The following is a 14,906-nucleotide window of genomic DNA, read 5'->3' as shown; positions in this document are numbered from 1 at the left end:
TATCTACTGTGGAATTATGGCATGCTAGGTATACGGTTGTTACACTGGTATTACTTAGAGAAAATAAAGCATTTAAAAAGCTTGAGAACAGTAAATTGGTTCCGGATCTTAGTGAATAAACTTGACTTGCCACTTTAACACACAGAAATGAAACACTCTTTTCAAGGTAGTCAGGAGTATTTATTATTTCCTCAACTGTAAATTGAAGTTTTTAAAAAAAATTTAGAACATCTGAAAAAAAAAAGTCATCTCTACCATCTGCTATACTCTAATCTGGGAATAATGAACTAGGGAGGAATAGGAAACAAAAGCCAGTAAATTGGTAACAATTCCAAAAACACCTACTAGAAAAATATTCGTGAAATGGTTAGTATCTTGGATTTTCCAATTGATAAGTATTTACCATCTGTGGCCACAACTGTTAGATCTATTTCTGGACAGTAAAAATATGGAGTAAGTCAGGAACTAGAAACAAAAAAGTTATCACATGGAATAACTTAAGATGAAATTGTACAGTAAGAATATGCTGGATTTGTATTTTTTAACTCTCTATTAAAATATTCATGAATAGATTATATCCCCACGTTCAGTAAATACTTACTTACTTACTATGTGCCTGATGTGTAGATCTTTTAACTAACTTTGTTTTCTTAATTTTACATTTGAATCTCTTTTATGGTTAACTACCATGTTCTTTGAAGGGACTGTCTTTCACATTGTTGCTGACAGAGGTCTCTACAGATTGGATGTACCATGGAAAGCCACAGCTTGGATTAGGCTGAAGGTGGTAAGAATAATGACGAGTAAATCCCAGAAAATTTTGGAGGGGAGAATTGATGATACAATGATTGATTACATGCATGCATGTGGATGTTAAAAGAGAAAGGAATCTCAATGACATAATCCCACAAGATGATAGTGATTCAGTCTGAAATGCTGTGATGAAAGGTAGTGAAACCGGGGCACTTGGATAAGATGGTTTTCTTTTTCTTAATGATGACAGATTATTATCTGGAGGAGTGGACAGCTAATGGATTCAGTTCTTGTAGAGGTTTCTAGGGAAGTGAAGCAGGACGGCAGTTAGGATGAACAGACATGTTGTAGGCAGAAAACAGAGCCAAGACATTGTTTGATGGCAAACATTTTGTTATGAGCCATAAATAGTTGACCGCAGAGCTCCCCACGACAGAACTCCATAGCCTGCGAGGGCAGACAAATTCTGTGTGCACACTGAAAGTTTATTTGATCCATGTTTTCTGCTTTTTTAATTAAAATCTGATGGTAAGGAAAAAAAAAAAAAGTTGAACTTCAACTGTAAATGTCTGGATGTTTTTACCGTGCAGACACTGCTACAATTTTTACTTTGAGTTTTGCAGATTAACCAGAGAGGTAAATAAGTGCAAAAATACTAAAGAGAGTTTTCTTTGGTGAAATTTTAAGAAACTACGAGATACACTCTTTTATCCAAGGCATCAGTAGTTGTTTTGAGAATGGAAAATGTAAAATAAAGGAAGCCCTAGACTTCCAGGGCCCAAGTTGATTCTCATTATTTATCCTTCAGTGAAAATGAGCTAAAACCAACAAATAATCTCAGCTTTCCATATTTCTACTTCTATTTTCCTTAATTTCTTTGAGGGAGACAGTGTGTGTGTGTGTGTGTGTGTGTGTGTGTGTGTTGTGTAAGTATGTGTGTGTTTCCCTGTCAAATGTTTCACTCTCATGGGATCCTCAGCTAGAGCACCTTGGGTTTCCAAGACGTGTTGCCAGGACTTAAAACAAAATACTCATGTTTAAACTTTCTGACTAATGTTCTAAACCAGTCACGTTCCCCTGTGCTAAATGCTTTAAGGATGCAGAAGTGAACTCTTCATTGATTCTGCAGGTAAGGACTCCTCTCTAGAGGAAGTGGTAAATCTAGTTTCCGTGATAAATCCCAACATCACCAAAAACGAGGCGATACGTGCTACACAAGAGCCTATAAGTTGACATGAGAACCGGGCCAGGGCTCATTGCTTCCAGACAAGGCAGACTGGTTTCGTGATCAGTGAGGATAATCTGAGACATGTTTAGGGGCGGGGGGTACAGGTCTGGAAGCCAAGAACTTCAAGACACAAAGGTGGGGAAAGGAAGTGATGACCGAAGTGCCTACAAAACAGAACGGGGGAAACATCTCCGAAGAGGTAGTTTGGGGGTCAGCTCAGGAAGGTCTGGACGTTAGGGTAGGCACAATGTTGGGTCACGGAGGCACTGAATGAGCAGAGTGAGTGTTACGGCCATGGTCAAGAGCATAGGCGCTCAGACCGACCGGTGTTCTCGATCTGGTCCTGCCGCTCCCTGGCTGGGTCACCTCATCAAGTTACTTAACCTTGCTGAGCTTTGATTATTTGCATCTGGAATTATAATTACACCTGTAGGCTATAAGGTGCATTAAATCTAAAATGAGGTGAAACACCTAGCCCTTGACATATAGTAGGTGGTAAAAAGAAATGTTACTGCTAATAGTAATGCTGTTAACTATAATAGTAAGATAGTCTGGGCTTTTGCATTATGTGAAGTATTTTAATTCCTGAATTACCCCAGTCAGAGGCAAAACCACTCACTGCCATTCTATTTCAGAGCTAGGCTTATTTTTTATCTTATTACTAAGATTGCCAGTTTTGTTTTGATCTATATGTATTTTGGTGCTGTGTTTATACGCTTGTAAAATATGAAAGCTAAAAAATCATGTGTATACTTTTATCAAATCTACATAGTGGGAATAAGTGTCTTAGTTCATTTGAGCAATTACAATTGTTTCCAGTTTAAAGTTTTTTTATTGAAGTTTTCCAGAAGGCTTGTTTAAACCCAGAAACATTTTTAAAAAAATACAGAATTTCATAGCTGGAAGAGATATAACAGTTCATTTAGCTCAGCCCCTCTAGAGAAACTGGAAGCTCGGAGAGCCTTGGTGACTGTTTCAAGGCAACAGTACTAAAGACGAGGGGAATTTTGATCAGATCCAGGGGCAGATGATTATCCCTCCTCATTATCTGGCTTTTTTTTTTTTTTTAAATGAGACTAAAAAGCTATTTTCTAAGAAACTTAACACAAAATACTGCAAAGAAATCCTTCTCAGCATTTTCTGGCCAAATAACAATAAAATAATATGGCAACTTTTTATTTTATTTAAAGCATTATCCAAATTAGCATACGAACAGCTCAAAAATATCAGTAACGCATTCTTTGGTCCCTTTGGCCCCTCTTAAAGTAGTCGTTGAAATTCACTGCTTATCCTCGTACCTCTGACTCTTCGGAGTGATTTGGGTTTGTCTGCACTCTGCCACCCCTGAGAGTCCCACAAACTGTTGGTGGGGAGGGGAGCACTGAGGCCACCAGGACAGGAGCCAGGGGCATGGCTGCAGGGGAAACCACCCTGGAGAAGGGCAGACAGGAGGGTTGAGGACAGTCTTAACAAGGTGAAGGGCTGGGGTACCTGTGTGGCTCAGTCGGTTAAGCATCTGACTCTTTTTTTTTTTTTTTAAGATTTTATTTATTTACTTGACAGAGATCACAAGTAGACAGAGAGGCAGGCAGAGAGAGAGGAAGGGAAGCAGGCTCCTTGCTGAGCAGAGAGCCCTTTGCGGGGCTTGATCCCAGGACCCTAGGATTGTGACCTGAGCCGAAGGCAGAGGCTTTAACCCACTGAGCCACCCAGGCACCCAAGCATCTGACTCTTGATAGCAGCTCAGGTCTTGATCTCAGGGTCCTGGGTTCAAGCCTTGAACTGGGCTCTAAGCTGGGTGATTAATGATGATGATGATGGTGATGATGATGAAGATGAGGATATGGAAGGTCTGGTGTGCTTGTGCTTCTATTTAACTATTGCCCCAATGCATATGGGCTCCTGAAATGGCAGTAATGCATATTAATTAATTTAGATATAAAGATTTACATTTCATAAAAATTTACTGAGTTGCAAAATGAGCAGTCATCAGCTCCCATTAAATATCTGACCATCTCTTGTGATAAGAATGTTAGTACTCGCTCTCCTTTCAACACCTTTTCTTCCCACTAGCCTTTTAGTGTTCTTCCTTTCCTTCCTCAAATGTTGGGAAATACAGATTTCTTTTTTAGGACAATGTGGAATTTTATTTATATAAAATACTTATTTTTACCTTACAACTATAAATTTAGAAAACACTTGATACTCTAAAGAAGAAAGTAATAAACCAGAAATAACTAGTTAGTGTATGTTATCATCCCTTTCTTCTGGGCAATTTTTACTACAGCTGCAAACATATTCTTCATACATTTTCATTCCTAACTTTTTCATCCAACATTCCTCAAGTTATGTGAAACCTTTAGAGAGCAACTTTTATTGACTAGCTGATATGCCATCACATTGATGAAGTGACAGATACATTGTTTGCATTAGTGCTGTGAGTGAATGAGAATAACAGTGAGTCTGTGCTGCCCAAGTCCTCTGAGTCTCAAGATTCCCATGAGAAGATACTTGTACATTATTTTAAAATTTCTAGTTGGTTAAATCACACTTTGGAATATTCCAGATATTTGTGAAGCAATGACACAATGAAAACAACTTGCTTCTTGCGCCTTGTGCTTTGTGCAGCTCTAAGAGCCTTTGTGAACTTGGAGCAGGGCACCCACAACTCCTTTTGGTCCTTAGGTTACTGTGCATGTCTACCCTTCTGAACTGTACATGTCTTGAAGGTGAGGACTGAGTGTGCTTCGGCTCTCCATCCCTGGCTTTCTGCTCAGAACAGAACGTGGCGTAGAGGTGCTTTGATGTTGGAACGTATCAGTGGGATGATTCAGGGCACACGGAGTGTTGATAAAGAAGCTGGTGGGTTTGGTCCAAGTGAGGGGTTTAGGTAATGCCGTTTGGATTTTGAGGGAATGAACATTCACTGTGTCAGATGTGTGGGCAGGGTGGTACTGGAGATCTAGTATGATTGTTTCTCTAGTTTTCCTTTATGTAACATCTGAAAAGTGAGAATAAGGAAAGAAGAAAGCAGGGAATGTGTTTTGAATTCTGAAATTTGTAATGTAACTTTTTTTTTTCTCCTGAGAGAGGCATAAGCTAATTAGTGAAAGCCAAGGCAGGGTTTAAAAACATATGTTATTTTACAATTGTAGACAAAGCTTCTTTGATATATTACTTGTGGTTATTTACATTTATTTGGATTAAAGGAGATAAAGCAGGCTAATAGAACCTGTGTGTTAGAGGCATTTTTCTGGCCAATGTTTATGTTTTCCTCCTCATAAAGAGCGACAGAGAGCGTTCAGTTTCCATGGTTAGTATGCATGAACCAAGTAATCAGTATTTTGATTTGCATAGTACATGTTATGCTCAAGAGATACTTGTCAGAGCGAATGGAATGATTTACATTTGAAAGTGAGTAATGAACACTGGTATAGTTTCAGTTTTAAAATTATACATATATATATTTTTTTTAATTATATTTTTATAAACATAATTATTTTCCTAAATTTCTAATCAAATGTGGTATTAAGATTAATTCGATGGCTATTAGACCAGTAGCCAATGTGACTTAAAGTTGGTGGTTTCATTCTAGTGATCTCTCAAATTTATGAAGAGCAAATATCAGATGTGTTATCATTATTAAATTATCACCAGTCAGGCTTCATGATCCTCCTTGAGTAAAATGAATAGGAATATAAGCATCCACTCCCATTAGTTTTTCTAATGAGACAGGCTATGTCTAAGTCTGCTATAATAATCGGTTAGACTTGAGATGTGACACCTAGCCTTGCAAGCCCTGATCCAGCACACATTTACTGAGTTCCTAGATCCTGTAACAGTGTGGAGCAGCTTAAGATGTTCTTAGGGAAACAAAGCATAACCACAGGATAGACTAAATAGTGACATGTAAGTGATCAGCAAGTAATCATTGCCACCATGACATGCTATAGAAATCCAAAGGTAGCAAAGAATAATTTGAGTGATGTGGCTGGAAAAGTCTTCTTAATGAATAAGAAACTTGAACTTTTAAAGAAAGAGCAGAGGAAAAAAGTGATTTTAGGTTTAACTAATGCTTATGAGTAGAAATAAGTTATATTTGGTGGGGAGGAGTGATGGATTTCTCTCCCTCTGGCAGAAACAGAGGCTTCATGGAGGAAAGAGAGTGGATTTAGAACAAAGTAAAGGGTATTTCCCTTTGTCTAAATAGCGAGCTTGCATAAATGTTTTATGCAAATTACTCCGGATCCCCAACCAAGAGTCCACTTTTGGGTAAGGTCCAGACATCTGTATTCCAATACTCCTAGTTAACATGATGCCAGCATTTCCTGAACTGTACTTGGGTAGATGCTAGAGTCTGCTTTGCCCTCAATTAGTAATTTTCTTGAATAGAGTATAGGTCTGCCACAAACTGCCTGAGTGGGCCCAGGATGGAAGATGATTTAGATCAGGAAGAGGCTGTAGGTGATGAGTCCCCTCTCAGAAATAATGCAATCAATTGGTAATTTAATGAGAAAAGGTGGGGCAGTGGGAATGAAAAAAGATGAATGTGAGAGAGAGATGGAAACATTGGCAAATCAAATAATTTATATTACGTAGAGGCATTAGGGGAGAAAGAGGATACAAAACATTCTGGGTTAGCAAGATGATTTTTATTAATAAAAAAACAGATCTTAGGGTCTTGAGTTTGTTAGTTTAATAGGGAAATCCGTGGGTGAAGGAGAGTGTGAACTCAGGAGAAGACAATGAAGTCCTCTGGTAAAAAGAGAACTTGAGATAATGGCCGGGTACCCCTAAAAGCAGAGGCGGGAGACGAGAGGACAAGGCTGGGGAGCACTTAGCATGCCGGCCAGAATCACTCCCATTGTTCTGAGTACCAGTAGACTCTCGGTACTCATTGCCGGGTTCTGCCTTAACCGGCCACCACAATTGACACAGACTCTGGGACTTCACATGGCAGATTTCTTTTCTTTTTCCTTTCTCTCACAGTATAAGAGGCCAGAAGTCTGCCATCATGACATCAGCTGGCCTGGTTTCTTGTGGAGGGTCCCAGGGAGGAACCATCCCATGCCTCTCTCCTTTCTTCTAGTGCTGGTCCTTCCTTGGGTCTTAGCTGAGGTACTCCAGTTCCAGCTCCCCTGCTGACATGACCCTTTTCTCTGTCTCTGGGACCTTGCCTGTCTTAGAAGGACACCATTCATTGGGTACAGGGCTTACCTAAATCCAAGATAAATTTCATCTCAAGAGCTTTAATTAATGTCATCTGGAGACCCTATTTTCAAATCAAGTCTCATTCTGAGGTTCTGCATGGAATTTTGGAGGACCCTGTTCAGGCTAGGAATATGCAGGAAAAGAAGAGAAAGTCCTAAGGTGGAAGCTATGGGTGATTTAGGAGGTAGAAGAAATGGGGAGAAACAGGAAAAAGAACAGAGACATACTGGAGAGCTGGGAGGAGGACAGTGCACTGTCAGGAAAGCTAAAGAGGTTCCAGTCCTCAGGGACACAGAGTCTGGCAATGTCAGGTTTGGCAGGTATTTGCATAAAATTGGCCACTGTGTGTTGGATGAGGGTGACTTACGAACATCAGGAGAGTGGTTACAAGATGATTTGCGAACATAGGCAGAAAAAGGAGAGTGAGGAAAAACTAGGATGGTAGATAGGAAACAGATCAGATGGAGTATTTTTCCCCCCAAGATGGAGAGGATCAGAATACCATTCTCCTCCAGGAGAATGTTGGCAGTTATGTAAAGTGTCTCCAGACATATCCAGAGAGAGGATTGTTCTCTCTTTTCACAAAATCCAGATCAAGAGAATTCAAAAGTTGTCAGAGCAAGGGATTTCTCCTCTGCCTCAGAGCATGAACTGCTTGTACCTTTTCATATGCAAATATAAAGAATCAGGCTGAATGCTAATTAAATTGCAAAGACATTTGTAAACTAATATCACATCTAGGGATAGTTAATAAGGACTATGCATGGACCTTATTTATAAATAGCAAAGATTAAACATGATAAGAGGAATCTTTAGATGGAAGAATTAAAGATCAATTATGACGATGGTACACAGCTCTGAAACCCTCTGGAAGAACTTCCTACTCGTTAATCAAAGATAATTATCAATTATGAGGCTTTATCATTAGTAGAGTGTCTACACTTCGCATCTTAAAAAGCTGATGATAATTAGTCTCTAGTTCTTGCTCTAAGTGCTCATTATGTTCAGAGAGGAGTGACTCTTTCCTTTTAAAAATGACTTTTAGCTCATGACCTTGGGCAACTTAGACTCTCCAGTCCCTACACTGACTTGAGATAATGCTCATTTTTTCCATTACTCAATAAAAATTGATAGTTTCATAAATGCTAAATCATACGAAGAAACCATACTAGAATACAGAGAGGGCAAAAGATTTTACTCTGAATAGGTGTGGAATTCAGAAGAGCTGATTTATTACCCTTATTACACTGAAGATGTAACTAATAGGTCAGGAATTAATAATGGCTATTTTTCCAATGGAGAAGAATGATAACGTCTATTTATTGAGTGATTATATGAACTAAGAATTGTACAGAACACACCTATGTTATCTTGGTTAACCCTATCAATAACATTATAACATAGTCATTATACTTCCCTCCATTTTACATAATAAGTAAAGAAAGTGTCAGAGCGATTTAACAACTTGTCCAAGATGACACAGATGATGAATTATCATTCTGGAGAATATTTTATATGTAGTATTAAAAGTCATCTAATCTGAAGAGGTTAATATTTAAGATATTGTACTACTAGTAGTTGCAGGAAAACAATTAGGAAAATAATTATTTAGCTCTTGATTAAATAATTAATTTGGTGGTAACATTAAACTTTAAAGATATCCAGCTCACATTTTTATCACAGTAAAGAGAATGAAAAGAAGTGAAACAGACATTGGAGATATATTGAAAGTCAAATGCTACATGATAAAATGATCCATATATAATTTTAGTTGGGAAGTTATAATCTGGTTTTAAAGGTGTTTGTTGATACTACTGTCAGTGATATTTTCCACTTTGAAAATAATATAAAAATCTAGCACTGAAGTTGAAGCTAAAAGGTTGACTGCTGCTTAAAAAATAATCAAAGGGGCGCCTGGGTGGCTCAGTGGGTTAGGCCTCTGCCTTCGGCTCAGGTCATGATCTCAGGGTCTTGGGATCGAGCCCCACATCCCCACATCGGGTTCTCTGCTCATTGGGGAGCCTGCTTCCCTCTCTCTCTGCCCGCCTCTCTGCATACTTGTGATCTCTGTCTGTCAAATGAATAAGTAAAATCTTTAAAAAAAAAATCAAAGAATCCTGATCAAATTGATGCAGGACATACGAGAACGTCAAATTTGATGGGGGTAGATTCATTCAGTAAAGTCATGGCATGTGCATTGTATGTAGGCACCAGGCAGAGCGGGGGAGGGCAGGCTCTTTTGAACTCATAAGGCTTATAGTCCAGCAGATAACTCTTATGGCCACTTAGTTCTCACATTAAACAACAGTAATAAGTGGGTATAAAGTTTGTTTTTGCAATTCCTGGAAACATTAAGTAGGAATATTACATATTCCATACAGGTAACAACTGAATTTATTTGTTCATGCAATTGCCTTTCCTTAATTAATGGTGGATGAATGCAAGTTTCGCTCTATTTGGAAACCAAAAAATAGTTGGGGTTCTATTAATTTGTGTAAAAAGGACATTTGAAAATGAGAGAAATGCGTACTGGTTTATTTTCATTATAATATACTGTAATTTGCGCATATACTATCTATCACAACTTTGAATGACATAATTTTTATATTCTTATATATAAACTAGAAGGAGGTTATTCAGTTTTATTTTTTGTTTTATTTTATTTATTTATTTTTTACAGAGCTACAGCAGAGAGGGAACACAAGCAGGGGGAATGGGAGAGGGAGAAGCAGGCTTCCTGCTGAGCAGGGAGCTGGATGCCACGTGGGGCTCTATCACTAGGATGATCCCTGGGATCATGAACTGAGCTGAAGACAGATGTTTAATGACGGAGCCACCCAGGTGCCCAGAGAAGAAAGTTAAGGAAATTTAGTTTAATAAACTCATTGAGTGTTCCCAGTTTCTTTTCTTAGTGTCTTCGCTAATTCTTTCTCGTTTAGAAGGTAGCAAATATTTTTATTTCTCAGTAAATTCTTTGCAATAAATAAAATGTCTTTCATTAGAAATTAAAATACAAAAACTGTAAAATTAAATGTGGTTTAAAATACTTTTGAAATTTCTGTACAGGAACAGTTTGTTCTTATAATGCTTTTGGTGAAATAGCTGTGTTGTCTTGCGGCACCTGGGAGGTTCAGTCGTTAAGCGTCTGCCTTTGGCTCAGGTCATGATCACAAGGTCTTGGGATCCAGCCCCAAGTTGTGCTCCCAGCTAGGCGGGAAGCCTGCTTCTCTCTCTCCCAGTCACTCCCTCTGCTTGTGTTCCTTCTCTCACTGTGTCTCTCTCTGTCAAACAAATAAATAAAATCTTAAAGAAAAAAAGTCTTAAAAAAGTTGCATTGTTTTTGCCTTAGAGCATAATTACTCTGAGAAAATGACATAAATGCATTTAATGTATTACAAAATCATGGACAAATGTGTATTGGTTATTAGAAGATGAGAATTTTCAAATTGGAAATATACATTAGCAGTAAATACATATTTTTAGAAAGACTGCTGGAAAATGTGTTTCTGATTTCCATGTAAATTTCAACGTGGTGTCTGGTTTTGAGTATTTTCTGGAATGTTGTACTTTGCTGGGGGTTTTTTCTTGCAGGCAGCTTTTTCTCAACCAGTGTCTGAACCTGAGGAGACATGAGGGGAGGCTCCTTCAATTTCTTTCTGGTTTGTTGGCAGCAGACATTCCTTACTGACCTACAATTTGGCTTCCATTAGCCAGGCAGCGAGGGGAATAGAGACTGCATTTGGAAGTTGTAGAAGGTAGGGCAAGGCAAAAGTCAGGAGTTTTTTGGCAAGAGCTAAATGGAAGCACATGTATTGAGGATATTCTTGTTCTAACCACCTCCTATTTACTCCTTATTTTGAGATGACCATACACACGACAATGGACGGATCAGATTCACAACAGTTTATTAGTCTTATATACTCACAGTCCAGGGGAGGAGGACACCACACACCACACAGGGCCCTGCGGGTTGTACTTGGGAGCAGAGTGGACCAGCAGGGGCTGGGGGAGGCAGGCTTTGTAGAGACAGGAGGGCGAGATGACCCTTGGTTCCCAAGGAAGGATGAGGGGAGACAGATTAGGTTGAAGATAAGGGGGGCTGGAGCTGGTCTGATACTGGAGTTAACTAGGGAGAGAGTATTTCCTGCTGGGTGGGGGTAGGGTGGGGTTGGGGCATCATATCTGGCAAGAGCAGAACTCATAGCTAACCTCTTCCAACCCTATAAGGCTCAAAGATGTCCAGGCAGCACATGGAATTTTAGTCCTGACAATGCAGTTCTCACGACTGAAAGTTTAGTGGAGGAACTAGGGAGAAGCAAGTAGTAGCTCATCCAACTGCTGGGAAAGGTACTTTATGGGCCAGGGTTTAGAGCCACTGCAGGTCTCTGGACCCCTATAAAGATGAGGTCAAGAGGGCTGTAGAATAGCAGAATGTACCAGGGTTCTACCCATATATAATAGGTTGAGTCAATGAGCCCCAAATAGGTAACTTTTGTCAGAGGCAATAGAGTGTAGTGGCTAAGGGAGTACATGAGTTGGAATGCCAGGCTTACTTTTGGGCCCTTACCAGATCTATGGCTTCTGGAAGTTTACTTAATCTCTTTATACTTCTGTTTTCTCATTAGTAATAGAATAGTCATTGCCTCATGGGGTGGTTGAAATGTTAGATAATACTTGGAAGCACCTAATAAATATTAGCTATTCTTAATGATTGGGTACATAAATTGCTCCAACCAGCTTCTGAGGTCCAGCTAACCTGGCCAGTCTTACCCCAAAGCAGTAGTTGGGTTTGAGGGCAATGTGATATCATTAAGATCACCTAAGTCATACCCTAACTTCTTCATTTCTCTTTACAAGGTCTTGAGTTGACACATTTTATTTACTTATTTTTTTGGAAAGATCCTATTTATTTGAGAGAGAGACCATGAGGAAGGGGAGGGATAGAGGGAGAACAGGCTCCTCAATGAACAGGGAGCCTGACCCAGGACTCCATCTCAGCACCCTGGAACCACGACTTGAGCCACAGACAGACACTTAACTGACTGAGCCACCCAGGCACCCCAAGTTGACACATTTTACATGGTTACTTATAAGCGCTGCATTTAGAAGATCCAAAGGTGTATTTTAAATGATGACCATTTAAAGGTTTTCCTATCTAATGGTATTGGTATTTCAAAAGCAGAACACATGCCTATTAGATAAAAGGCATTCGATAAATGTTTATTGAATAACCTTTGAAAACTGAGCCATTGTCACTATCAAAATAAGGAAATTTCTCTCTAGCTTCATCTGTAGTATTTAGAGGTAAATTGAACAAATGATCAGTTTTAGTATAATATGTAGAGGTTGTTCTAGAATGTTCATACAAAAGACACATTGGTATTGCATTCTGGTTGGAAGAAGGAAACTTGTCTTGAAGCTTCACAGCATAGCCAACACATACGTTTTGTTTGGGTGCCTGGCATAAGGATACTTCTAGGAAAACAAGCCCTTCCAACACAATTACTGTGATAGCAATAAAGAATAAAAAGTAGGAACAAATATTTTTTTTTGTGATGGGGGGGACATTTTATATGGTCTAATTTCTCATTAGCCCCTACTCTGTTTCTTTATAGCTTCCCACCTAATTGTTTTGTTGAAATAAATTGTAAAAACAAAGATTAGAATTTGCTTACATGTCTCTATAATCCCTATTATGCCTAGCATGGTGGTTTGTTTTTTTACATTTAGTATGTGTTCAATCAATATTTGTTAGTTGATTAGTTTTTACTGAACCATCAATAATTCTCAGTAGTGTCTGTTATTTTACCCTTGCAAGACAAATTATTTTAGAAATTCCAAGTGAATGAATTGGACCGGGTAATCTCTAAGGATTCTTTTAATGCTAATACCCTATGATGATCAAATCTATCAAGGAGAGATCTAGATAAAGAAAAAAAAATTTGGAAAAACCTGGGGATTTACTAGCCTTATACTGACACAGAAGGAATTCTAGTAGAATAAAATTCCATACTTAAAATTTTATATAATTACTAGTAAAAAAAAATCTGATAAATTAATAGACCACTTTTGGTGTTGCTCAATGTAGCCCAAAATGTTCTCTGGTATGGCATGGAGTGGCTGAGAGTCTGAGGTTAATAGCATGCGTTCTGTATTCTAAAGATTAAATGAATGAATTAGTATCCCTAAAAACCACTTAGAGTGCTGTCTGTCATCTAGGTGCTATATACATCCTCCCGGTCATTCTTCTCACTCTTCTCATAGATACATATTGCTGACTTCCAAGCAATCTCTCCATGCTTGGTGGCTAGAGAAGTTGTTCATGGGGGTAAGTTCTTCCCGGTTCCCCTAGGGGTACGTATATACCACTTTGCTTGAAGTCCTTGAACTTAAAAGCAGCTGTTTCCCCCCACCCCCAATTCTCATTTACTGAGAGAGCTTCTCAAAAAAAAAAAAATCCCCCAAAAAACAAAAAACCTAGTATTTATGGAATTGATGTCAAAAGGCAAGTGAGCACTCTTTCACTGAAGAAGTATCTCAGCCATTTCCCTGGAATGGTTTTAAAGCAAGCAATCTACGGCTGAGAGTGCTGCCATTGATATCAAATGGTCATTAAAAGTCCCATGACACTTAACTAAGACTTAAAATTATTCATCTCTATCTCTTGGCAAGGGTTCAAATTTGAGATTAAATTCCTTTTAAGTGGTTGAGGCATTTATAGTCCACCCTGCCTGATGCTTTCAAGCAGTTTTGTTTGACTGGAGGAGTAGTGCCTTCAGGTGCCTGTAGACGAAGAGACGCTTGTCACTCGCAGGCTGCTGAGTTAGTCACGTTTAGAAAATGCACATGACCCACTGATGTATGGTTTCTAATGTATTCTTTTTGTAAATTGTAAATTGACAAAGTTCCTTTGTCATTTTTAAATTGCCTAAAGTCTTCATTTTTCTATCTTCCTTTTTAGAAACTCCCCTGAGCACGCTAATCTTAGTTCTTTGAGAAATGTTTTTTACAGATTCCAGAGGTGATACATCTCAGAAGGGCCCAGATAGATACGAAGTACTGAAGTAGAATATGATGCTGAAGGTTGACAAGACACCAAACCGGACTCTACTGTGATAATAAGAACCTGATGATGTTTGAATGTAATTCTTATCTCTAAATTCTCTCTAAATTTCTGTTACAGAAAAATGTTCCAAGGCAGTAACACAAATCAATTTTTAAAAAAGTTAACTTCTCATGGACCGTCTTAAAACCTCGTGAATGCGATCAAGCTTCTCGGTTGGGATCTTCCACTGTGTAGTTTTTGCCCAATTTCGACAGGAATTCCCGTGCCCTGAAGACCTCGACTTCCAGCCAAGTACTTCATCCTCCTTCCAGTTGGTGTTTCTCATCCCTTATCTTCTCGGAACCTCTTCCTACGCCCGCTCGCTCTTTTCATCAGACGGTTGATCCTCGGGAACCACTGCGAGAGCGCGGACGGGCTTTCGTTTTATTTCTTCGTTTCCTCGATCCAGGCAGCGCTGCTCCGAGGTCTGTCCTGCGTGGGGCCGCGTTGACAGCAAGAAGGCGGGAGCAGCCGCGGGCCGCGCGCCGGGGGCGTGGCGTGGGGGCGGAGCCTAGGCGCGGGGCGGAACGTGGAGGGGCGGGGCTTGCCTGCGGAGCACGGCGGGCGGGCGCATCCCAGGTTGGTCGCTGCTGGCTGAGCCCGCGGCTA

The sequence above is a fragment of the Lontra canadensis genome, unplaced genomic scaffold (assembly GCF_010015895.1).
Source record: "Lontra canadensis isolate GAN:19392208 unplaced genomic scaffold, GSC_riverotter_1.0 scaffold26, whole genome shotgun sequence".
Classification (NCBI taxonomy): Eukaryota; Metazoa; Chordata; class Mammalia; order Carnivora; family Mustelidae; genus Lontra; species Lontra canadensis.
Note: the sequence above shows the minus strand (reverse complement) of the source record.